The sequence below is a fragment of the Tenrec ecaudatus genome, chromosome 4, assembly GCF_050624435.1.
Source record: "Tenrec ecaudatus isolate mTenEca1 chromosome 4, mTenEca1.hap1, whole genome shotgun sequence".
Taxonomy (NCBI): domain Eukaryota; kingdom Metazoa; phylum Chordata; class Mammalia; order Afrosoricida; family Tenrecidae; genus Tenrec; species Tenrec ecaudatus.
In genome coordinates, this window is record NC_134533.1 from 167,584,415 (window position 1) to 167,611,926 (window position 27,512).

The window sequence follows — 27,512 nt, forward strand, 5'->3', positions numbered from 1 at the left end:
TAGAAGGTCTTGTGGATCCAGTGGCAGTGGAAGCATATCAACGCTGGTATGGGTCTCCATTTGTCTCTGCTAGCTCTCTGAGTATCTCAACAGCATGAAGGGGAAGGCAGAGAGAATGAATGAATGGGCCTGGCCTCCAGTGAGCTATTATCTCCATTGAGCCTCCTAATGGGGTCATCAAGCTGTGACCTGATTGACAGGCTAGACTCCACCCCGTCGCTCAAATTGACAGGAGATTATGTAACTGCCACAGGCATTCTCATTATTGTTAATAGCTCCATCATGCTGAACACTTTACCATTGAGCTTTCCTATTTAATGACTCCCCATGATAGAATTCATTACCACACTCTACTCCTATAATTTCCTTCAAGTTTTTTCTTACAACCTCTTTGCCATTTCTATTATCAATGAGCCACTCAAGCTCCTTATACTTCAGATAATCTACTCTCCAAACTGATCTTCCAACATCCAGACTCCTTTAACACTGTACTCTGAACACAAAGTTCAACAGAGTTGAACTCCAGGTTCTCAGGGCCTTCGGAACTCAAAAACTTTGATTGATTTCCCATTGACTAACAAATCTCGTCCCTAAGCCTCAGCAATTAATAGCACAGCCACACCCGTAAGTCCCATCTTCACAGAAGGAAATGGATGTCTCCTGAATGCCTACCGTTCAATGAGGAAGCACTGTGTTTTATGCTTTGCCTTAAATCTTGAAGGGGAAATGGATATTGTGATGCTTTCCTGAACATGTACTAACCCAGTTTCTATTCAAATCGCCTTATATTAACAATTTCCTTTAAAATAATTAATATCAGATGAGTCTCAAAGAGTTGGAGATTAAAGATGGCCCCATTGCCAACCCTTCCAAGATGCTGTTCTGCTTCAGTTTCCCTCCAGGCCTCCCTTGGGTTTCTTTCCTCCTGCCCCTGGGCTCTGCGACTCACTGTAATGACCAATAAACACTCAGAACTTTGAAGAAATCCCGAGCCCAAAGCTAAAAATGTCAAAAAATCATAGGTTTCATTGTTACCAAAGATCAGTTGGGAATTAAAGTCATAGCTCTCCAGGTGGTGTGATGTGTGGTAGAATTGCAGTGGTACCACCATATAAACCTCATGCAAGGGAAATAAAGGTTGGTGTCCTAAGTCATATCCTCTACTAAGGTAGAGTCTGAAAGATGCCTCCAAGGAAAAGAGTATGACTTGGTTGACACCCTCTACTTCAGTCAGGTTTGTTGTGATTTTTTAAATAATTTTATTAGGGGTTCTTACAACTCTTGTTACAATCCATACATCAATTGTGTCTGACATATTAGTACATATATTCCATCATTCTTTTCTAGACATTTACTTTCATTGAGCTCTTGGGAACAGCTCCTCTGTTTTCCCCCACCCCCACTCCAATCCTGTGGCCCCTTGATAGATTGTAGATTGTTAATTATTTTCAAAGCTCACACCAACCGCTATCTCCCTTCCCTTCTGGTTTCTATTGTTCTTCACCCTGGATCAGGGGGGGGGGGGAGGGTAGGGGGGTTATGTGTCATTCATTGCAATCGGTGCACCTTCCCTTTGTTAATCCCCCATCTATACCTTTGCTTCTAGAGCTTGCCTCTTTCCTTTCGTCACCTCCTGCCCTGCCATCACTTTCCCCCTTCTTCCACCTCTTAGTGCTTCCTCTCTACTAGCTTGGTGTTGCTCTAATACTCACAGGATCTCTACCCTCTCCTAGATGCCGGTTCCGGTTCAGCTGCCCTAGTTATTCTGCTGTACATGACACGATCCACTCACCACACCCTTCTCCCCACCTCCTTCTTCCCCCTCTACCTTCCAGGGCCACTGGCCCCATTACCTTCTCCCTTAGCTTCTCTTCCATGTCCAACCATATAATTAGGCAAATCATCCATGTCCTAGTCTGAACAATAAGAAAACATATGGTTGAAGAAAGAAAAGGAAAGAGAAAAAGTAAAAACAACCCTACATAGGTCCAGGTCTGTTTGCTGGCCCCATGAGACCCTCCCCCCTGGTCCTGAGGGAAATCCGGGGACTACCCCTCCTAGCCTGAAGTCCATTCTTGAGGGCTCCTCAGGGGCTCTGTGGCTTGGCTATACTCCAATTGCTGATCTGTTATGATTCATTCCCACACTGTCTCCCCACACCGTGTCCCCATTATTGTCCTCTGTCACCGTATGCTCCAGTTAGGGAGCAACATGTCTTGAGCTGTTGGTGGTCCCAAGTCCTCTCTGTGCCTTAGCAGCTCCATGCAGGGAACTCATCCTCTGGGCTTTGTGTGTCCATATGGAGTCTAGGCTGACTGCCCCTTTCTCTTTGTCCTTTGTAGTTTGCTTCCATCTGGATATGGTAAGTCTGTTCCTTTCCGCCACCAGAGGTCTAGTGTCATTCTCTGTGGCACACGCTTCCAGGGTGGGGGGTTAGGCTGGTTCTGGTTGGGGCCGGCCCTGCAGTCCAGTCTTTTAATGGATTCTTTCACATGTTACATTGCCCTCCTGGTGTGGCACGCCATGGTAGGATCTGTATGCACGGTCCAATTCTGTGGAGACACAACCAATACCCTCCCCCTGGGTAGGTTACTGCCCTGTTCCCCCATGTCATCACCTCAGTTTCTCCCCACCCGCATTCTCCCTCCTCCTACCCTCTTCCCCTTCTTTATGTTGGATTCACATGGACCTCCCTCGGGTTGGCCTGACCTTCCACCTGTACATTGTGAGATAAGTGTCTTTTCTTCTATTCCTGCTGTGCTGTTTGTACTTTCCTCAGGGGTCTCATGTTATACTTGTCCTTTTGAGATTGGCTTACCTCGCTTAACATGATTCCTTCCAACTCTTCCCAAGAAATGACGCTTTTCATGTGATTGTCCATGATTTTCAGGGCTGTATAGTACTTCATTGTGTGTGTGGGCCAGAGTTTACTAATCTGCTCTTCTATTGATGTGAATTTAGGTTGTTACCAACTCTTTGCCATTGTGAATTGTGCTGCAATAAACATTGGACCACAGGTGTTCAGTCAGGTTTAAATCTCACCCGAATCCTATCCAACAATGTACCAGAGAACCCCTTCTAAAAATGGAATTATAGTCACAGGCATAGAGTGGATGTTATAATACATCACATAAGGCATTTTGACTAGAAGGCCATATTAGCTGACTGGAATTCACACCTCATCTTTAAGACTAGAGCTGCCCTCTGTTGAGTGGTGGCTCCTTACTCTGAAATCCCCATGGTGCTTGCACACTCTCCTCTCCTACCATGATTTCTCATACTCTACCTGGCTTTGTGCTCATGTTTCTCTATATGAAAAGCTTTGAAGACAGGGATAATGTAGAGCTCCCTGTTGTCTAGAACATAAATACTTGTTCAATTAAGGCCTCAAAGGAAGGCGAAGCGTCTGTGAAATGGAGCGGGCAGGTGCCTCGACTTTGGAGAACAGAGGAGGGCAAGAAAACAACGCACAAGAGAAGCATTGCGTTAAGACACACAACTCAAGAACTTTTAAGGATAACTTTTAAAAAAGTGCATCATTTAAAAAAAACTAGAGGTTTCACTAATTTATCTATTATTGGATGATATTTTGAGTAAATCAAATCCCAGGTAAAGAGCTCTGTGGCTTCAAGCCATGGAGAACGTTATAATGCTAGAATTGAAATGAATTTCCATTTGCTCCTCATTTACGCTCTCGTCCGTCACCTTCGTTCAAAGGTTTGGTTTCCGCGAGACAATTTATGCCAAACAGCCAAGTGGGGGTAGCTTATCGTGACAACTTGTGGAGATGCAGCAAATATGCTCGGCAGTTCAGCCAGTCTGGTGTGTGAAACATGGAAGCGTTTGAAGGTCCCATCTAATGTGCATTACACGTGGCCCCTTCCCCAAAGTAGGCTCCAGACTTCTGAGGGTATGATCCACACCTCCCTTCACTGCCACCAGTCTGTGATAGAATTCCCATGACAAATCTGTTTCCGTGCCATAGTTTCCAGTGTAAATTGACATGAGTCATAAGGTTCTAACTGCAGACAGACTCGCCTCAGCAATTTATTTATTTGTGTCAAGTCCTAGACTTAGGCTGCCGCCACATCCTAAGAATTCTTGTTTGTTTCCTTGAGTTATAAAAAAAAAGAAAAGTAAAACCAACAATCCTCGCTTCCCTTAACTAGGATATATTATGATTGAAATCTTTCCAGAAATAAAGATTCATTGGTTTCTAAATTTAGCAGTATACTCTTATCTCAAAATTTTTGTCACCATCCACTTGTTATGTATTTCTGTCATTATTGAAGTATTCCATATTCTTCCTTAAAAACAAAACGCCTCAAGGTCAAATGTAACAGTCTAGACAGGGACTGTCATTTTATGGCAGTGGGTGTAGGATTAAATATTGGACTGCTAAGGAAAGAGCTAGGGGTTCAACCCTACCTACACCCTGCCGATAAGAGCAAGGCACGGTACCACCTTGTCTGCTTCCATGAAGATTTACAGCCTCTCGAAGATTAGCCTCACTTCTGCTCTCTCCCATAGAAGGTCCTTTTGAGTCAGAATTGACTCCTCAGCCGGGGGTTTATACAGGGACTGCTGTGATGTGGGCCTACAAATATGGTGGCCTATGAAAACAAGATCACCTAAATGGAGAATCAGAGAAAGAGATTTGTGACTTTGATATGTAGGTGAGGGCCTCTGGGTCATGTCCAGAACACATTGTTCTGGTTCTCAGGAAATTTGTAGTCAGCTGCAGAAAGACGCCAGTAAACATATGTAAATAGGCCAGTGGTTGTCATCAATGGTTACTTTCACCTTCAAAGAGGCAGTTGCCAATGGCGACAGGGTCTCCGTCAGGAAGTTCTATACTTACAAATAACAATGTAGTGGCGACCTGAGCTGGGTGTAGATTTGGAAGTCATAATGCAAATGCTGCTGAAAGAAAGACTGATCAGAGTCCTCAGCTGGACTGTTTGGCTAAACAAGACCCCAGGTGAGGAATGGGGAGCTCTGGTCGTCATATAGGATAAGCCAATCCATGGGAAGAGAGAAGGAGGTCAGCTCCCATAAAAATTTAAAATCTCTGAAACTATGGAGCGGCCCTGTGAGGTGGATGTAATGGCAGTGAGTTGGGTGCGGGGTTTGGCTGAAAGACTCCTGAAGAATCGGCCTACCAGGTGGAATCACCGAGGAAAGTGAGGGAAAGCCTACTACAATCATATTAGCCAGGAATCGAAAGCCCCGGTGAAGCATTTTACTTTCATTAATCTGTGTAACTAGTCTTCTATTTTCAGTTCCTTTGCTCATTGAATGAAGGAAGGATTAACAATATCAAATGCAACAGAGAAGTTCTGTACAATAGAGCAATAAGAAGGTCATGGCAAAGTCAATGAGATCAGTGTCTGGACCCCGAGTGATGCAGGAGAAAGCTAGACCTCAGTATGTTGAGACGCAATGAGTTGGCATGAAAGCAGATAGAAAAGGAGCTGGGTTGAAGAAATGACCGTGTTTGAAGGGGACAGACGCAAGGGAAGAGATAGCAGAAGAGGGGGTCGAACAGATTGTGTATTGAGGAAGATGCCGTGTAGATACTGAGAGAACTAGGAAGTCTGGCAAGCCAGGAAAAGTAAGGGAACGTACGTTGGGATCGTTTTTCCAGTCCATCGGCATATAATTGGGATCTATTCTTTCCTACACAGTTTGGATTTATTTGAACTGCACGTTTATTCGAGCTTAAGTTCTGGAGACTCGGTTTGTGGAAGGCTATGGATGACTGCAGAGTCCTCACATGGACTTAACTCCATAGAATTCTTTCTGAGCACTGACCGGGCATCGGAGAGTCTCCCTCTCAGGCAGCGTGCTCTGGCAAATGCATTGCCTGCACCCTCCTCTCCTGCCAGCCCAGGGAGACGCAGTTTCCCTATATGGGGTGGACAGGGCGTATCCATGATGGGGCTCTCATGGTCTTGAGTTATGACCTGACTGTCTTGGCTTGAAGGCCTGCGCCAACCATCTAACTCCATACACAAGTTACAGTCAGGTTCCTGTTCCCGTCTGTAACTATGATGCATTGAGTCATGCTTTTGTGACAGGTTTTGTTGCCCTTTCATGACCTTTTTAAAGCTCTGTATCTCAGTCAACCCTCGAATGCCATTACAACCTCGTGCTAACAATCTGCCTCATCAGGACGGCGTGCCTTTGTCTTGTCTTCATCCTGTTTTTGACTTAATAAATATTCTCCTTAAATTATTAGAGATGTGGGGTCACTTATACCCTAAAACACTTTCAAGATAATCTAAGGTTTTTTATAACCTTTAGTTTTCATGACACCCATTCTCTGAACAAGCCACATGAATAGGAATATAGTCTACTTCCTTTGGTCGAGGGTGTTTAGTGCTCTGAAGAAAATGCACACAGGGTTGGACTGTAGGCTGTTTGTCCTGAGACATGAGGGATCTCCGAAGGAGTGGTGCACAGTTTGCTTATTAACTGCAATCATTGAATAATAAGATGCTAATGCATACTGAACATTTCCCCCATTAATACAATATTTATATGAAATAATGTATTCTTTCCCTAATAGTGTCCTATCTTGGCATGCTAGTCTTACCAAAGATACTTTTTTTTAACATAATGATGTTAAGTAATAACATGCTGTAACATCATGTACTTAAATGCGCATATTGTATATTGATTATGCTGGATAAGTTGTGTATATACCATGTTAGTGGAGCTTTAAGTCAGTCTGTGGGAAAAGTAGTCAGACAAATAGTCATTAAAATAGAAAAAGCATGTGCTCTAATAGATGTGATATGTAAAATAATTATGCAAATCAATTTGGTAAGTAAGCACCCCCTACAAATAATCTTCTACTCAAAAACGGAATCACTTTTATAATTTTAAATGAGCTGTCAAGAATAGAAACACCCCTCTATTTGCTTGATGGATTTTCACCCCCTTTTATTTCTCTCTGGTTTTTACCCTGCCAATTCTCTGCATGGCCTCCTTTTATATTCTGAAATCCCAGTGAAGGAACTTTCTCACTGATTATAATGACATAGGTCTGTTTTCACAGCTGTAACCTTAAGGCTTCTTAATAATACTATGTTTAAAACATTATTCTAAAATGCTAGAAGGTTTGAAGGTGCTCACAAAGTAAACAGTCAGCTCATGTAGAAAGAAGAGAGCAGTTATAATATAAAACTTTCAGCAATTTGTATCTGATCATTGACACTTCATTGGAAATCTCAAGCTCTAGAGACAACAAAATTCTCCTCGAAGGGGAACTGATTCAATAGGCATGTGGACACATCAGAACCAGATGAAGGTGATGCCATGAAATTGGAAAGACAATTCTGAGGCTTATTAGAAGTTAGAGACCATGTATTTGTATTTGTACTGGTTCCCTTGGCCTTGGCCAGGACCGTTTCCCCTGCAGAGCAGATTTGGGGAATTTGCACTTATGTTCCTGATCACCTTTGACACCTGAGAAGCTGAGGACTTGACATCACATCCTATTAGTATTATAAACTGTGCTCCCAAGCTGTTAAGCTCAAATTGCTACTTTGGTGTTAACAGGAATGGGGCCACATGGTGAGCGTGTGCTGTTTGTGAAAGGACCGATGCTTTAACCCTTTCATGGCCCAATCACTTTCCACTTTGATATTTTGTTGTTGTTGATTCCATGTGTTTACATGAATGAAAAAGTCTGTTGAAAGAAGGAGAATTTCTGAAATGTAGTTATAGAATATGGCGTTTGATACATATGACGTGGGACCGATGCATCCCTTTTGACTTTGGGATAGGATTCTGTGGATCACATTTGTTATGCTAGATGTTAGGGGTAAAACTGTATAGGATACATATGTCCCTTGGCACTCAGGGTAGACATAATGGGGCACCTATGTGCCTTTTTGGATCCTGTCTTGCCTACTCGATCTCTTGGCAAGTACACAGTAGTCACGGAGCCTCCAAACGTCATACTGGTGCAAGGCCGGCATCATTACAAGAAAGACAACTTCCAGATACTGTTGAGGATCCTGAAATACGTTTACAAAGCTTACTTCTATGTCGGGAGCCTTGGAGGCAGAGTGGCTAGGATGAGTCGAGCTGCGAACTGTAAGGTCAGCGTTCACAACTGCCAGCTGCTCCTCCGGAGAAAGACGGGTGTTCTATTCCCTCAGACGCAGGGTCTGCAAACTGTCGAGCCGTCTGTGGCTCTCTGTGTGCACACGTGGCACTGAAGTAAAATTGAAAATGAAAACGAAGCTATCATCATTAAAGGCGATTTCATTTGTTTGTAAAATATTTTATTTCTGGCTTTCAAATAATTTTTAAATTGTTGGGAGGGACAGGGTTGGGTCTTCAATCTGAAAAGTTTGCTGACCTGCTTTAGAAAGTGAGTCCCAGAAACTCCCGGGGCCAGCTCCACACTCTCCTACTTCCAGGGTCCCGAGGAGGCGACTTGGACTCAGAGGCAGTGAGTTTGTTTTTAGTTGCATCCACATTAGAGTTCACATTCTTAGCACCAGGTTTATATAAAGCTCTGGATAACAGTGAATATCCAAAATCCATTTTAACCAAGGATGTGCATAGTCTTACCTGTCGGCAGAATGCTTTAGAAAGTAGATTACTTCCAGCCCTTTCTTAGGGACTTGCCTGCTGTGTCCTTGATGGGGATCAGCATACTGGGGTCACAGTCATGAGTCATTCCCTGAATGCCAGGGCCAGAAGGCCCTGGGTCAATCTTATTAACTCGTCTATCTACCTTATTGTGCTTGTCCCATTCCCATTTCTATAGTCCTCTCTGCAGCACAATATGTTAATCAGTCACCAATCATGCTTCTGTAGCAGTATCATTTGCTCTCTCAAATCCCGATCATACCTCCAATTCTATGTAAACCCTCCAATGGCACTATGACCTCATGTTAAAGGTCTCCCTCGTCCATATCATGTGGCTTTGTCTTTATCCTGTCTTGTACCATTTCTTGTTGCTGTTGGGTGCCACCAGGAGGTTCTAGTTCGCAGACATCCTGTGTGCAACAGAAAGAAACACTGCCCAGTGTAGGCACATCCTCACAATTATTCTTATGTGTGTGCCCTACTCTTGCAGCCAGTAGGTCAATCCATCTTCTCAAGGATCCTTCTCTTTTCCTTTACCTCTGTTCTACACGCAGAATGGTGTTCTTCTTCAGGGACTTAATAACATGCCCAAAGTATGTGAGATGAAGTCTGTTCGTCAGGGTAATTTAGAGAAACAAATCCACAGAAACTCACGTATAAGAGAGAGTTTTATATAAAGGTTACGTGCGCATCAAGAAAACATCCCAACCCATTGTTGCCCAAGCTCACAAGTCCAACATTAACCCATATGTCCGACACCAATCCACAAAGTCCTCCTCCATCTCACAAAACAGACGCAATGACACTGACTGTAGGGGGAAAGCTGAATCAGTGAATATGTAAGCATCTCAGCGCTGGCAGGAGTCTCCACACGGCTGCTCCAGCACCCAGGGCTGCATCGGGGTAGGTCCATGTGACTTCTCCTCAGGATGACTTGCAGGAAGTAAGCTTTGCCAGCTGATGCAGGGAACTGGCTAAGGCAGCTGAACCCCGGTCTGACCATCACAAAGCAAGAAACCTGAGAACCAGAAAGGCGAGGCTCACTGAGCTATTTATCCCTCCGCCCCTCAATTAACCCCACATGTGTTTATTGGCCAGGTTGGCACAATAAACATGAACTATCTCAAAGTCTTACCATCTTGCTTCCAAGGAGACTTCTGGCTACACATCTTCCTAGATAAATTTCTTCTTTTGTATTACACTTCCACCACTATTTTCCAACACTATTATTCAAATGCATCAGTTTTTCTTCAGTCTTACTTATGCAACATTCAATTTTCACATGCGTATGAGGCAATTGAAAATACTATGGCTTACATCAGGATCACCGTAGTCCTCAAAAATAACATCCTTGATGTTCAACACTTTAAAGAGTTGTTGTATGGCAGATTTACCCAACGTATCTTTTAGATCTTGACTGTTGCTTCCTTGGGCACTGAGTGTGGATCCAAGCAAGACAAAATCCTTGGCAACTTCTATCTTTTCTCCATTTATCATGACGTTACCTACTGGTCTAGTTGTGAGGAGTTTAGTTTTCTTTACCTTGATTTGTAATCCACAATGAAAGTTGTAATGCTTGATCTTCCACAGCAAGTTCTTCAAGTTCTTCTCACTTTGAGCAAGCAAAGCTGTGTCATCTGCTAATGTAAGTTGTTAATCAGCCTTCCTCCAATCCTGATGAGACATTCCTCTTTGTAGCTCCAGATTCTCTGATTATTTCCTCAACAGATAGATTAAATTAGTATGGTGAGGGGATACAACCCTGACACATACCTTTCCTGATTTGAAACCATGCAGCACATTTCCTTGTTCTGGTCCCACGATTGCCTCTTATCTATATACAAGCTCTCAAAGAGCACAACTAAGTCTTCTGGAAGGCCCAGTGGTCTCAAGGCTATCCATAGCTTTCTATGATCCTCTGCACAGTCAATAAAACACAAATAAACCTCATTCTGATAGTACCTGCATTCATATAAGATACACTTCACATCAGCAATGATACCCCTTGTTCCACATCCTCTTCTGAATCCAACCTGCACCTCTGGCAGCTCTCTGTCAATGTATTGCTGCGAATGTTGTCGGACGGTCTTCAGCATTCAAGTTAAAAACTAAATGTCATCCCTTACACTGTTCCAGTTTGCGAGTAAAATACATCCAAGTAAAACACAGCCAAAGATCGCCTCCTACAACATGCTGTAAAAATAGTAGTTGGGGTATATGCCCATTTCTTCCATTTCAAACAGTTGTAAAGGGTCCCCGTTATAAGGGTGCCCGGGAAAAGCTGCTTGAGCTGTCACTGAGAACGCAGTTGTGCACTACAATCTGGAGGAAGCCAAAACTAAGTGTTTCACTCTCAATAGGAAATGTGCCCGGCAGCTAACCGGTATTGAAACTGTGTAAATGTTCTCCTTCGACCATCATAAACAATGTCTAAAGAGTCAAAGCCAAGGCTGTTACCTACGAATAAATCAGAGAGCTCTTAACGTTTGGGTGGATATATTCACCGTCAGGCATTACAGATATTTTCTCCTACATTTATCCTTTTAAAAATGTATATATTTCACTCCCAGCTCAATAGATCTTACAGATGGTATCTTAATAGAGCTTCCTCAGCACATGAGTGATTTATCTCTTTCAATGGAGGATTTACTTAAATCTGCTATTTAGGAGTTAGCATTGTCATAACTAGGTGTGGAATGCCTTTGCCTTGGACAGACCAAAGGAGAAAAAATATATATTAAATCTCCCAAGACTAATTAGGCAATTTAAATGTTGAATAATACTATTTCCCTCTGCATTGGCCTTGTGAGTTAACCTGATGAAGATTTAATTTTCTTTTTCACAGGCTCCTTTGTCTATAAAACTAAAGATCCAGTCTTACAAAGGCCTCCCCTTTGTTTTGTTTCACAAAGAGATTTGACACCGGAATGGCAGTGGTAATGAAATGCTGTGTGAGTTAGGCTTTGAGAAAGAAATATTAACATGCAACTAATGAAGTATTAGCAAATAAATTGAGTTGATAATAGCAACCACTTCCCTGTCTTCTATGTGATCCTCATAGACTGAACTATGAGAAGTCTCCGGCTTTGCCTCTGATCACACTTAGCCACCAATGGCTTCCTAAACATGAGGACTTTAGGGGAAAACTGTAACCCCTTTCTTTCTCAGAGAGGCATTATACACCCCACCCCCTGGCTATCACAAGCCCTTTTTCCCCCTTCAAGTAATTTATTTTCTTTTATAAGGACTGAAATTCTAGTGTGTGGTAATTTCAAATATGTGATTTAATATGAATACAACTGAAATCAAATATTAATATTACTTTCCTTCGTGTTTCCCACATATTCTCATTCTTCATGGGGACTGGCTAGAGCCTCTTAACTGTTGATTTAATCTCACTTACATTGAGTTCTCAACAGTGACTTCTGTGCACCCAATGACCGAGGAGCGTGTGTGGCAGACAGAGGCTAGCTTTGAGGCAGTGAGAGAGGGCGATTGATCATTTGAACCTGGAAGGAGTTATAAAATGCAAATACTTTTGAAGGACAATTAGGGTGTAAGTCATGGATAAGATGAACATGGTATATTGAAAAATTGGACACAAAGAGACAGTATTTGTGTTACCTGAAGAACGTGACATCAGCTCAGGAGCTTCTTTTCTTACCTGGTATTATTCCAGGTGAATTACATGAGGGGAGAAGCCACTGGGCGGACCAGAAGGAAGTTCTCTTTGAAAATGTATTTCTTAGAAAACAAGGGCACTAACTACCAGCTTGAAGAGATAGAAAGAGGACAGGGATGAGACCTGAGTGGGGTAAGGTTGTCAGAGGACAACAGTGAAAAAGTACAGGAAAAAACACTATTATTTCCATTGTTTTTTATAGCTATGAGCAGTTCCCTACATTAGCAAAATAACAGACACTGAAATGAGCCATGAAATCAATAGTTTGGGGGAGGGAATCAGCTTAGAGACTCTCAAAAGTCAATTTCTGAACCAGAACGAAAAGCCTGGGGATTGCTCTATTAAATATGTAGACATATCTTAAACTTTGGGATCAAACAAATAATCTGATTTGTGAATGAACTCACTTTCATAATGGACAGATGTTTCAAAAGGGCCATAAAGATACAACTGGGGGATCCTTTGCTTTCCTTTCTACATTCAGAACAGACCCAGTTTCTTACCTGCATTTAAAAAAAACTGAAAGAAGAACACAAAGAGAAAATGGAAATTAATATTACCATAAATTTAAATTAATATTAACATGAGTCAAGATGTACAGACATAACTCTCCTAAGCAGGAATGAAATTCGCAAGATCAGTGGTCTGTAGCAGATTGCATGGAAAAGGGGGAAGACTGAAGGGAAGGACACTTACACTCTATAAACAAAAGTGAATTCCTTTCTTACATACCAGTCACTAAATTTTATGTGAATATTTCTCTGCACTTAAAATGCTTTAGATATTTAGTTTCAAAGACACACAGGTGGATCCGAATTTTAAATAATTGATATAGTTAAATTTTATCATGCCAACCTGGCCAATAAACACATGTAGGGTTAATTGAAGGGAGGAGAGGTAAATGGCTCAGTGAACCTCGCCTTGCTAGTTCTCGGGTCTCTTGCTTTCTGATGGTCAGATCAGGGTCCTGCTGCCTTAGCCAGTTCCCTGCTTCAGCTGGCAAGGCTCACTTCCTGCATGACATCCTGAGGAGAAGCCACATGGACCTACCCCGATGCAGCCCTGGGTGCTAGAGCAGCTATGTGGAGACCCCTGCCAGTGCTGAGATGCTTACACATTCACTGATTTGGCTTTCCTCCTGCTGTCAGCGTCACTGGGTGTGTTTTGTAAGATGGAGGACTATGTGGATTGGTGTCAGACATATGGGATAATGTTGGATTTGTGAGCTTGGGCAGCACTGATTGGGATGTTTTCTTGATATGTACTTACCTTTTATATAGAATGCTCTCTTATACATGGGTATCTGTGGATTTGTTTCTTTAAAGTACCCAGACAGACTATCACAAGAATCATAAATTGTTGGTTAGTTATCTCAATCAGCACATTCTCTTAATCTAAACAGAAGTTTTCAGTCACCAGAAATAACTACTTGAATTTTAAGTTTGGGGCAACAACCAAAGGATTATGATCAACGGGGTTATGTCGTTTGAGATACAAGGTTGGAGGTAAATGTGAGGGGCATTTATCATATTTCAAACATCAAATAAGCAAGGCTCTTCTCCCCTATTACACACACACACACACACACACACACCTCATTTATTGACACAGGTCTAAAGATCAGGTGGTTATATGATAATTGGAGTTAAACAAAATTGGAGGATGACCACTTGAGATCACAAAATTGGAGAAATCATTGCATAGTCTCCAAATTAAGTCATTATAGGATGTCCAAACCACTGAGAATTATGGGCAGCCAAGTTGATATACCCTAGTCAGCACAACCAGTGTTAATTTCACCTTGCACTTTGGTGTTCATTAATCCTAGACATGCCATTTATGTGGAAAATTATTGGGTACTATGTTTTTTATAGTTGTCATGTATGTGAAATATAGGATAATGAGATGTAGTTTGCCCCTAACCTGTGTGTGTATTAGGTCATAGTTCTGTTATGCCTCTTAATTAATTGGTGATGTTGAACTGCCAATCACATGGATCACAACCCGATGCCTAACCACTACACTACCAGGGCAGCTCCACAGGGCAAAAACTGGACTTTCTATAACTGTAAACAGTTATAGTCTCAGAAGCTCACATGGGGTTCTCTATGAGTCAATATTGACTTGATGACAGTGAATTTTTCACAAAATACAGTGTGGGTATGTTTTTTCCTTTTAGCTCAACTTTTATTGAAATGCTTTCATATTTTAAAAGTCAAAAAGGATTTAGCTCATAAACAGTTTAGAGAGTTTATTTTCCTAACATTTTGTAGTTATGAAAAATGTAATATATGAAAGACATGTATCTATCACAAATCAAAAGTGATGTTTAAGCACCAAACATACATTTTCCAGATTGCTTCTTCTAACTGATGCTGCTTGCGGGTCAAGCGGGTACAGTCTTAGACATAAAGTCTCGCCATCTGCACGGTTTTCTCCATTTTTCTCAGATTCCTTGCTTCTTTGGATTTTTAGCATTCAGGCTTTTACATTTTCTCATCTTCAGTATTTGGCTGCAAATTCTTGTGCCCTTGAGTTTTCTTCAACCTTATTATTATAGTGGTTTGTTTACAACACCTTTTCTCACTTTGACATTTTTTTCCCTTCCCCAATTCCAATAGTTTTTGTGAAATCTCTGCCTTGATTTTGGGCAAGCAAACCAGCCAAGCTCTTAACAGTTTGTTGTATATTTGTGTTGCAAAAACATGACCTGGGGCTATTGCTCTCTTAGGTGCCTTAGATGGAATGAGCCACAATCCCCCAAAACAGTGGCATCAGAGAAGCCACGCTGAGGATAAGCAGACACTGGTGAACATTGCAAATATATATACTTACATGATACTAAAAAACAAAACAAGAAGTGAGTGCAGTTAAAGTGTCTAAATGTACTCGGCCTTAATCCTGTTTTTTCTCCTTATCAGCTCTGAGACGACAGGCAGGTAACTGCACTGGGCTGCATTTTCTCTTTTAGAATATCTAGATTCTAATTGTTTGCCAGAATTCTGAGCAGTCCTGCTGGCCCCATGCTGACTGAATTGTCAGAAATTCAAACCAACTATGGGAGAAAGATGGGCAGTCTGCTTCTCTAGAGATTTACAGCCTTGAAAACCTGCTGGGCAGTTCTACTCTGTTCTGTCATTGCTATGAGCTGGAAACCCATTTGACAGCAAAAGATTTGGTTCGTTTTGCCAGGATCAGTTGGGAGTAGACATTAGCCTTTTCTGTAAACAGTGCTTGAGTGCCCTTTATTCTTAAAATCGTATGCTGCTGGAACATTTGTCAAATGCTGGAACTGTAGAAAAGACCTAAGCTAGTTCCAGGGGGGTCATTGAGAATCTGAATCTTTTTCTTTTGGAATTCAGAGTTTGCAAGGTGGCCCTACAATTGACCCTTAATTTGATTTGAAATGTAAGTGGTATTTTTTAGACAGAGTGACCATTTCTATTTACAGCTTTTATTAGCCTGACCTTGCTTTTCAATCCTGGCCCCCAGTCCTCCTTCTCTTTTGAAATAGCAGCAGTCTCTGAGAAGAAGAAAAGTCTCATTTTCTCTTACCTTGAAGATAGCCATGGCGCTATTTTTGCCCTTGCTGGTTTTCTGAATTGGGTAGAGTAACTGTGTCCAACCATCCTCCTGAGGACCTATGTTCAGCTTGCTTTGATCATGCTTTCCAACCAAGTTGCCTCTCCAGTCTTCTGGATCGTTAAGGCAAGACCATGAGAACACGGGTTCGAGAAAAGCTATCAAGTTATCTGAAAGGATACAATTCCCATGTAATGGTTTTGCCCACAAGGTGTTGCTCCACTTCTCTTTTGTGTATACCACATACCTTCAGTTAACGATAAGAGTGCTGAAAGACAGGAAGAAGAAATTGAGTTGTAACTTCCATCCTCAATTAAGTTGGAAAATAGCAGATTATTCGAAAATAGTGGATTATTCGAAAATAGTGGATTATTCGAAAATAGTGGATTATTCGAAAATAGCGGATTATTCGAAAATAGCGGATTATTCGAAAATAGCGGATTATTTGAAAATAGTGGATTATGGCAACATTTCAGTTGCCATTGTTTACATCGACTTTTAAATGCTAGAGCTGGTCTGTTCCAGGAGTAATTTATCAGCTAACAAAACAGGTATTTGCTGTGGGATCCTATTCGCAGCCACAAGGCCCATGCTCCATCATGCCTGTTTTGTGGCCCAGCTTGTCGCGGCTGCTGTGTCAAGACGGGGAGCTTGAAGATGATTGCTTGTGAGAAGCGTCACGAGAGCCCATTCTCATGATTAATTCATTCTCATTGTCATTTCTGAAATGGTGTTTGTCCTCGTCCTGTGACTAATATTTGAAATCAAGTTCATTCGTTGACCATATAAAACACTGGATTACGGGAGGATGCCTACCCTCCAGGGGATCACGTGATCTCTTTCTCACTGGTGAGCCAGGTTTTTAGGGGACTCCAATGCCCTCTGCAGCCATCTCGCTCATCTCACTCCAAGTTCTTGCTCCTTTTTGCCCATTTATTTTCATTTCATATGACCAGGCCACATCCATTGCCATCGAGTCAAATTCCAACTCATCGCGTCCTAAGGGACAAGGTGTGATTGCCCCAGGCATTTTCTAAGGTTCCCGATCTGGACAGAAGCTGACTGCATCTTCCTTCCACCGAGGAGCTGGGGGGTTGAAAGCACTCACCTGTCTGTGACACCAGGGACCCTCATGTAATCTGCAGTACCCCCAAAAGACCGGTCACATTGCACCAGGAGGTGACTGGTGGTGTCCTGCTCAGCCAGCCTCTGCTTTACCACCTTCTACTTCCCTCCTCTGGCAACAGCTTGCCACTGAGGGTAAACCTCCTTTTGATGATAAAATGTAGTGTGCTATGGACAATCCCAGCATGGTGGCCAGTTGGGACAAATCAGCCCAGAGAAGGCCCATTACAAATTGAACCGTTACTCAAAGGTTGAGAAATGCCATATTATCAATAATCTTACCCTTCTTCACTACTTACACATTTTATATGCACTGCTCATTGACATCGGGACCCCACTTTGCTCATGTATATATATTGTCTACCTTGTCCCAATAGACATTTGAACTCCCAGGTGTGGAAGATTAATCAAATAGAAGTGGTGTATATATGTGGGGGGCAGGAACAGAGCAGAGATGAAGGGAAACTGCTAGTTATTTTATGAGTGTGCTCACAAAAATGAATTGAGAAACTCATTTTAATTTGCAGTTCTTTAGTACAAACCCCCGAACCAACTCACTGCCATCATTGATTTCCATTCATAGTGACTCTGTAGCACAGGGTAGAGCTGCCCCTGGGTCTTCGGAGACTGCAACCCTTTACAAGATTAGAAAGCTTCATGATTCTTTTTTTTTAAACATTTTATTAGGAGCTCATACAACTCTTATCACAATCCACACATATACATACATCAATTGTATAACGCACATCCACACATTCTTTGCCCTAATCACTCTCAAAGCATTCGCTCTCCACTTAAGCCCTCTGCATCAGGTCCTCTTTCTCCCCCTCCCCCACCTTCCCCGCTCCCCCTCCGTCATGAGCCCTTGATAATCCACAGATTGTTATTTTGTCATATCTTGCCCTATCCGGAGTCTCCCTCACCCCCTTCTCTTCCGAGCTTCATGGTTCTTTAGCACGAGTTGGTAACAAAAAAATGGGTATGTTTTCGTGCCCTTTCATACTATGTTTGTACCAGAATTCACTTTGAAATAACGAGAATTTTTTTCTCCTATTTAAGTTGTGCAATGATGGCATTCTGAATAACTTCAATATTATCATGTGGGTGAGTGTTTGTACTCATTGCTCTATGGCCAAAATATGCATTCATAATTCACAGATTGTAGTACATCTACACACAACCTTAAGGTATAAGGTATGTATGTGTGTAGCCTTCTAATGAGTCATGTTATTTCTCTAGTTTGTTCTTCCTAAGTGTTTCCCTTGGAAACACAGATACAATGTCATAATGATAAATTATATAGTTTAATCCAACTTCACTAGTGGTAGCTCGGATACCTTTTACAAATATATTGCAAGAACAGCTCTTTCATGTTTCTTCCTAATTTCAGCATAAACATCTAATTATAGAACAACACTAGCCAAAAAAAGAAAAAGATAAAACTAGCTTTGGGAAAAGGGCTTACAAGTAATCAGTGCAAAGCAGAATTTGTTACTTGACATAATTCGGGACAGCCACGGTTTCTATGAGGGATTTATTTCATTTTATTCTTGGTAGCCTCTTCTTCTCATCCATCACTTAATCAGAAAATCAAAAGACAGCAAGCTGCAAACCAGACTCTTGTTCAAGATAAACTCTGTGACCTCCTAACAGGCTGCGGAATTTTCTGTGGGAGTCCGGCTGAGTGAGTAAGTCTCTGCCTGATGTCCCCGAGCTGGAGCACATAAGCTCTGTCCCTGGCTTCCTCTGTAGGGGCAGCGGCGCTTCCGACTCCCTTTCAGAAATAAGTGGGCGAGCACAGCTTTAAAATCAGGGATTTCAGGTCAAACAATTTCTATTTTTCCTTAGGAGCACATGTGAATCTCCTATGAATACAAAGGCTTTGGGAGCAGTTAAAAAAAAAACAACACCACCCTAATATGGTAAGGTACTGAGTACTTGGTTGAGATAGAAGTAGGTTTTCTAGGGTGCACCAGGAAGAGGTCGCAAAAGGCCAAGAGCAAGGGGAAGACCTTTGCGAATTAAATGGTCTCGAGATAAAGCTCGTAAAATCTGAATGCTTTTATTCCTTTTGTGTTTTCTGAGGACAGTGGTGCCCGTGAAGCCACAAATGGTTCAAATGCAAATACATCACATTTTCCTGCTGCGATTAAATTTCTCTAATTACGCAGCCATACTTGATATGTGGGACCAATGCAGCACGTCGCCCCCCCACCTTTTGTAATCATTGTTATATCCGTGCTCCGTAATCAGCGTTCATCGCCGCTAATTAGTTTCTGCGTCTATGTTGTTGAGATCCGACGGTCCTAGAGTTCAACTGCAAAGTTCATATGTAAACATCCGTGGTGCGAGAGAGGAAGAGCCAGAGGGGAAGACTTCAGCTACTATAGGCTGTGTTAGGCACAGTAACTCTTGGAAATTTCCATGTGCTACGATTTTCTTTGTTCATTTAGCATTCCAATGATTATTCTTAATACAGGAAACCAACTTCTGCTTATCATTTTTCAGGACTCATCTATGATTTTCAGTCATATTCATAAGGAGCTGGCAGTCTTTTATGTTGCGAAACATTTTGCTGATTTTTGTATGCTACCCAGGGAGAGAGATTTCTGTCGCATTAGATTAGCAGGAATGTTGCTTTCTTTTACAAAAGAGATAAAATGCTGAGGATTGACGTCATTCACAGGTTCAAAGTTTATGTCCCCTCTCAAATGCAGTTGTCTTTCAGCAAACTTTATTATTATTATTAGAGACACTTTACATGGAAAATTTCCATGATGGGAAAGTTAGTTGAAATGCAAGCTAGAATATTTCATTGCATTTAATCTTCTTTCTAGATGCTCATTTGACATAGAGCTTTCTAACTCATAATTCTGTTGTCCTGCTTAGAATCCTACCACCTCCTTACTAAGGTGTATTTAACCTTTGGAACCTGGAGAGGAAAAGTGACAGTAACTAGAAAGTATGCGTTTATTACCCTGAACATCGTCCAGCCTTCATTCTGTGTTGCTGCAAACATTATTTCTTGTAGAAAGATTAATGCAAGGCTAGTCCCGATAAGGTGGGAGGACACTAAAGAAGTCTCAGATGTTCCACTTTTGTAAAATGCTGCACCACTCCATTGCCGCTGATCTTAACCATCACACCTCCCCATGGTATACCCCTTATGTCCCAGGGTTCTACAATGCACTGCAATACCTCACAAAACTCGGGAATCTTTCTTTCGTAATCACTGTATTGGGGGCTCTTATAACATTCCATCCATCAGCTGTTTCAAGCAGATTTGGACATTTGTTGCCATCATCGTTTTCTAGACATTTACTTGAGCCCTCAGCATCAGCTCCTTTTCTTACCTTTCCCTCCCCCACTCCCACCCTCATGACCCCTGGATAGCTTATAAGTGATTTGTGTGCTCATGCCTTACACCAAGCGCTGCCTTCCTTCACCCACGTTTCTGTGGTTCATCCCCCTGCGGGGTGCAGGGGACATTATGCATTGATCATTGCAATCAGTGCCCCCCATTCTCCCTTCCTTCCCCCACCTTTTCCCCTACCCTCCTGATATTGCTACTCTCAATTCTATTCCTGAGAGGTTTATCTGACCTGGATTATTATATCCATTTTACAGATGTGGAAGCTGAGGCACATAAAACAAGCCACGTGACCAAGGTCACTGCCCTGCAAAGATAGCCCTTTTCAGCTTGTCCAGGCTCTTGCCACCCCCACAATAAGAAGCCTAGCCCAAGCCCTGGGAATTTGAAGCTGGGTGGATTTGCAACCTGCTTGAAACCTGCTATGAATGTGACTCAAGTAATACTGACTGGCTTCCAAGGGTGTGTCAAAAAGGAACATTCATTCACCTGGATGTCTAGAACCCTGAAGCTGGAGGCTAAGCTGCCAAACGGCCTTTCCAACTGCCCTGCAGCTATCCTGTTGTTGAGGAAGCCCACATTTTCCCAGACTGAGAGGCCATCTGGAAGCGTGGGGTGATAAGAAGAGAAAGTTGTTAGGCCAGCTCCTGCATAGGGCAGTCACAGCCCCTGCAAAGGGTAGCCACAGCCCCTGCATAGGGTAGCCACACCCCTGTATAGGGTACCCACACCCCTGCATGGGGTAGCCACAGCCCCTGCATAGGGTAGCCACAGCCCCTGCATAGGGTAGCCACACCCCTGCATAGGGTAGTCACACCCCTGCATGGGGTAGCCACAGCCCCTGCATAGAATAACCACAGCCCCTGCATAGGGTAGCCATAGCCCCTGCATAGGGTAGCCACAGCCCCTGCATAGGGTAGCCATAGCCCCTGCATAGGGTAGCCACAGCCCCTGCATAGGGTAGCCACAGCCCCTGCATAGGATAACCACAGCCCCTGCATAGGGTAGCCACAGCCCCTGCATAGGGTAGCCACAGCCCCTGCATAGGGTAACCACAGCCCCTGCATAGGGTAGCCACAGCCCCTGCATAGGGTAGCCACAGCCCCTGCATAGGGTAGTCACACCCCTGCATGGGGTAACCACAGCCCCTGCATAGGGTAGCCACAGCCCCTGCATGGGGTAGCCACAGCCCCTGCATGGAATAACCACAGCCCCTGCATAGGGTAGCCACAGCCCCTGCATAGGGTAGCCACAGCCCCTGCATAGGGTAGCCACAGCCCCTGCATAGGGTAGCCATAGCCCCTGCATAGGGTAGCCACAGCCCCTGCATAGGGTAGCCACAGCCCCTGCATAGGATAACCACAGCCCCTGCATAGGGTAGCCACAGCCCCTGCATAGGGTAGTCACACCCCTGCATGGGGTAACCACAGCCCCTGCATAGGGTAGCCACAGCCCCTGCATAGGGTAGTCACAGCCCCTGCATGGGGTAGCCACAGCCCCTGCATAGAATAACCACAGCCCATGCATAGGGTAGCCACAGTCCCTGCATAGGGTAGCCACAGACCCTGCATAGGGTGGCCACAGCCCCTGCATAGGGTGGCCACAGCCCCAAACAGGGTAGCTACAGCCCCAAATTGGGTAGCTACCCAGTTCCTTCCAGCTTCAGCCACCATTTCACTGTTACTGTCTCAGAGATAAGGAGACTGTATTGCCACCACCACCCCCAACCCCACAAGCCTGTCTCAAGTTCTAGAACCACAGAAACTGAGATAATAAGATGACTGATGCTGTTTTAAGACCGCAAAGCTTGGGGAGATTTGCTAGATAGCACGACTAACAGGAGCGGTCATGCAGCGAACACCGGGGAGAGCTAGCCTTGGATCCTCCTTTGACTTCAGAGCCGACACACGGAATGCTATCCTTTGGAGGATTTCTATCTAAGCTTTCAAGTTTAAGTTACACAAATGTGTTGCAGAATTTTCTCCATCTGATCAATAATTTGAAGGGCAGGAATTTTAATTTTTTGCTTAGTGAGCTTTTTCTTTTATGGTTTGAAATTAAATGAAGGAAGAACAAGAGGGGCTTTTATGGGACCATAAACATATCAGCTGTCATAATTGTAAAAGTTGACTGGACAGGGATTGGAGAGCTTTATGCGGCATCTTCTGAATAACGACATCCAACTATATTAAAATGACATGGCAGTTTAGATAGAGGATGGAAATAAAAAGAAAAAAAAGAATTTGGTGAAGCAATAATTTCTGAATAAACAATTTTGAGAATGGCAGAGTAAAGTTACTTCACAGCCAGAGAGCTTGGGTCTTACTGTACATGAATTTCAATCTTGACTGTAGTTAATTACAGAAACTTGTTGAATTACACTTCCCACACTAGTGAATAAGTTTATTTAGCCTAGAAATGAGATCTTGTCTTAAACAAAAAATAAAAATAATCATCATAGAATCCCTACAGCCCAGCTTAGGGAAAAAAAAAGCATTCAATAAATACGTTCTAAATGAAAAAAGGATGAGTAACTCTACTCTTTCAGAGCCTCAGTTTCCGTATTTGTTAAATGTCAATTGAGAGTTGAGTTTGCAATCTAGAGATTGCTAACCCTTGTCCTATTTTGTACCAGGAACTTTTCTAAGTCAACAGAGGTCTGCATTCCCTAAATAAATGAATAACTCAATTCAAAATTTACCTCCTTGACACATTGGGGGATAGGCCAGTGCTTTGAGTCAAATAAACACTGTTAGCCCTCAAGTAACATTAATGCTCACCGTTGGCCTGTAATGATGCATGAGTGAAGGAGAGTTTGAGACACCAGCTAAGATAGATTTAAAATACCTGATTGTACTTCAGACTGCAGAGTTTCATGTAATTCCTTAGTTTTTTCAGGGAGAGGGGCAGATATAGAATTTCTCAAGCATGAATAACCTAATTCAGAAAGTTTAGTCTATCTAGTATAAGCCCAGCTCTATCTACTCCCCTGACTTGTGAAGTTCAAAGGAAATCTTGAATGTGAAGGTATGATATCAGTGTGACTTGTGAAACAATATATAATGGGCAATTATAATCCTTACTCTCGATGAAAGTATACAGCTAATAACAAGAAATATATAGACCACATAAAGCAAAATGGCTCGATTTTCTTGTTGTCTTTTTGTTACTGCTATTGTCAACTCGTCTATAGCCTTTCACCTTCATGGAGAAAAACTGATAAATCAATAAGATTGTAATCTATGAACTTGCCATATCCACCACATCAGTCAATGGAGCTATTTTGCAGTGACTCTGTGAATGCTGCTTTTAGATAAAGCTGCATGGAGATTAGAAGTAAAGACAAGTGTCCTCGGAAGGCTTTCTTGCTCTAAGTTAACTTTAAAAAGAAAATGGCAAACAATTGTAAATGTTATTAACATTTGGGGACTATAAAATAGCAGTGATACATTGCATTTATTGAGTCCTTACTATGTGACTGAAAATGTTCAAAATATTTTACATATAATAATTTAGTCTATCCTTACAACAAACTTATGGGACAGGCACTGTGGCTATTATTACATGTTTCTCATGTTGCAAATGAGAACATGGAAAACAGAAAGAGAAGATTTATTAGAAAATATACTCTTACACTTACCTGGCAGGGGAGATACCATGATCACAAAGGTGGTTTTCCCAGGGCGAGGCTTATCCACTTCACTCTGGGTGTGCTGACCCCTGCGATTTCCCCAAATGTGGTCAACTCGACTGCCTAATTTTTGGTAGTGGGGGACTTCAATCGCGCTCTCCCCTAAAAAAAAGAAAAATAAAATATACTCTTGATAATGTTACCAGAAAGCAAACCATATCCACTGCAGTTGAGTCAATTCTGACTCATAGCAACTGTGCACAACTGAGTGTAATTGTCCATAGGACTCCCTGGGCCAAACACAGTGTGGAAGCAAGCTGCCATATCTTCCCAACACAAATCAGATAGTGGGTTCCCACTGCTAAACTGTGTTCAACAGCCAAATATTGTACCCACTGTGCTGCCAGGGGTCCTATGTCACTATAAAAATCACTCTCACACACACACACACACACACACACACACACACACACACACACACTCATAAACAGTGAGTTGATTCCAACTCACAGCAACCAGACAGGTTTCTGAGGCTATAACTCTTTCTGGGAACATATAGCCTCTTCTTCCTATGGGGAAACCCTAGTGTTGGGCTACTAACTACAAGGGCAACAGTTTGAAACCACCAGCTGCTCCAATGGAGAAAGGTGAGGTTGTCTCCTCCTGTAGAGAGTTAATGATCTGGAAACCCAAAGGGCAGCTCTACTCTGGCCTCTAGGGTTACTCTGAGTCAGAATGCACTTGAGGTCATTCGTTGTTATTATTTGGCTTTCTCCTGCAAAGCACCCGATGGGTTAAACCACCAGCCTTGCAGTTGGGGGTCGCATGCTTATCCAGCCATGCCACTAAGCCCTGTGGGGCACTATAGTATGTGATTTTAATGCCAATCAAAATTTTTACTTCATAAATAAACATTTCAAAATATATCTCATAATTAGCAAATAAAGACTTTAGAGAAAAGATAGATAATTTTAGAGTAATTGTTGATTTATTGAATTTTTTTGAGCTATGACAATTTCAAATGAACATAAAGTTAATAACTTCAATATAATTATTTTGATACTTAATGAAATGTCTTAAATAACTATATCTCTAAAAATATATGCCACTACTTGTCAGTCTGTCACACTATGGTATCTTTCTAGTTGGTACGATATTGGAAGCTACGACACTGATATTTAAAACACCAGCAGGACCACCCAAGGCAAGCAGACTGCAGAGGAGCTTCTGGACTAAGAAAGATTATGAAGAAGGAATAACCTGTCCATTTCTGAGAGGCCAGCCACTGAAAACCGTCTGAGTAGCAATGAGACATGGTAAGATAATAGTGCCAGAAAGTGAGCCCCTGTGGTTAGAAGACCCTCAAAGTATGATGGGGGAAGAGCTGCCTCTTCAGAGTAGAGTCAATCACAATGATGTCACACTTCCAGGATGCTCGTTTGCTGGTAGGGTACCACTCAAAGGGGAAGAAACTATACCAATATTTATTGGTGATCTGAACATGTAACGTATGAAGTATGAGCCTATTGAAACCGAAATTCATCCAAATGAAATGGGATGCATAAAAATCAATGTCTTAGGTATGGGTGAGCTGCAACAGACTGACATGGGCCATTTTCAGTCAGGCAATCATACAGCTTTCTTTGGTAAGAATGACAAACTCAAGAGGAATGGTGCTACATTCATCACCGAAAAGAACATTTCAAGATTTAAAAGTACAGTCCTATCTGTGATGGGATAATATTTATATGCCTACAAAGAAGTCCAGTTAGTACAACTATTATTCAAATTTATGCACCAACCACCAAAGTTCATGATGGAGAAACTGAAAAATCCTACCAATTTCTTCATTCTGAAATTGACCAGACTCAGTCAAAACGCATTGATAATTATTGGCAATCAGAATGCGAAAGTTGAAAGCAGAGGAAGGAACAGTAGTTGGTAAGCATCACGTTGGTGATAGAAAGAAAGCTAGAGACCATGATGGAATTTTGCAGTTCTGACATCTTTTTTGCAAATAACTTTGTCAACAACATAAAGGACAACTGTACTCAGCATCTTTGACAGGCAGACTACTTGGAATCGAATTGACTACATCTACGGGAATAAAAAAAAAAAACACTTATTAGCAGACAAATGAGGCTTTGGAACAGGCCGTCAGTTGAACATATGTAAGTTCAAGAAATTTAAAACAATTCCACCAAAGCCAAAACAGAGCCAGAGTATATTCCACCTTAATTTTGAGAAAAACTCAAGAGCCGGTTTTATTGAATCTAGTGAACACTAAAGACAAAAGAGCTGATGGGTTGTAGGACATCAAGAATATCAAACACGAAGAAAGTAAAAGCCATTAAAAAGAAAGGAATGAAAGAAAGCTAAGATCAAAGTGGAGATCAGAAAATTCCCTGCCACTGAACCAGATGGATGCAGTAAACGAGGAAAGGATGCATCAGAAAAGATGCAGTAAAATAAATGAATAGGAACTTTCAGAGGGAAGCTCAAGAAGACAAAATACCATATTATAATGATATCTGCTAAGACCTGGAGGGAGAAGACCAAAAGGGAAGAACAGACTCAGCACATCTCAAGCTGAAAGAACTGAAGAAAAAATCCAAGCCTCCATTTGAAATGTTGAAGGATTCTATAAGAAAAAATATTGAATGATATAAGAAGCTTCAAAAGACAATCTAAGTCCTACACAGAATCACCGCATCAAAAAGAACTGGTTAACATTCAGACATTAAAGAGGGAGAATATGATTGAGAACCAATGATAATGATGAAAGAAGTCTACACTGTGTAGACGATAGTAATAATGACAAGGTTCTAAGAATTAATGGAATGTCAATGGAAATGTTTCAAGAAATTGATGAGACACTAGAACAATTTGCCTATGCTAAGAATTTTGGTAGACAGCTACCTGGCCACATGATTGGAAGAAATCCATATTTGTGCCCATTCCAAAGACAGGTGACTGAACAGTATGTGAAAATTATTGAACAATGTCATTAATATCACATGCAAATAAAATTTTGCTGAAGATCCTTCAACAAGGATTGAAGTAATTCATCTACAGGAAGCTGTCAGAAATTCAAGCTGAATTTAGAAAGGAATGTAGGGAAAACCCTAAAGATGTTCACTTGTATTTTATTGACTATAAAAAGGTATATGACTCTGTTGATCATAACAAACTATAGCTAACACTGCAAAGAATGGGAATTCCAAAACACTGTGCTATGCTCATGAGGAGCCTATTCGTGCACCAAGTGGCCTTTATAGGAACAGAACAAAGGAGGACTGCATAGTGCACTGCGTAGTTTAATATCAAGGAAGGTGTGACTCAGGTTATGCCCTTTCATTATACTTGTTCAAACTTTATGTGGAAAAATTAATCTGAGGAACTGGGCGATTTGAAGAAGACTGTGGCATCAGGTTGGGAATGCCCTCGTGGTGTAGTGTGTTATTCTCTGAGCCACAACATCAGCAGTTCAAACCCCCAGGTGCTCCAAAGTA

At 42.1% G+C, this 27,512-nt stretch overlaps 1 non-coding gene across 1 annotated transcript; it reads left to right on the plus strand.

The window, feature by feature from the left end:
- Window positions 1-24,001: 24,001 nt before the first annotated feature.
- Window positions 24,002-24,165, plus strand: LOC142447318 (U1 spliceosomal RNA). The gene has a single exon (XR_012784060.1). It is a non-coding gene; the product is annotated as a U1 spliceosomal RNA (small nuclear RNA).
- Window positions 24,166-27,512: the final 3,347 nt, after the last annotated feature.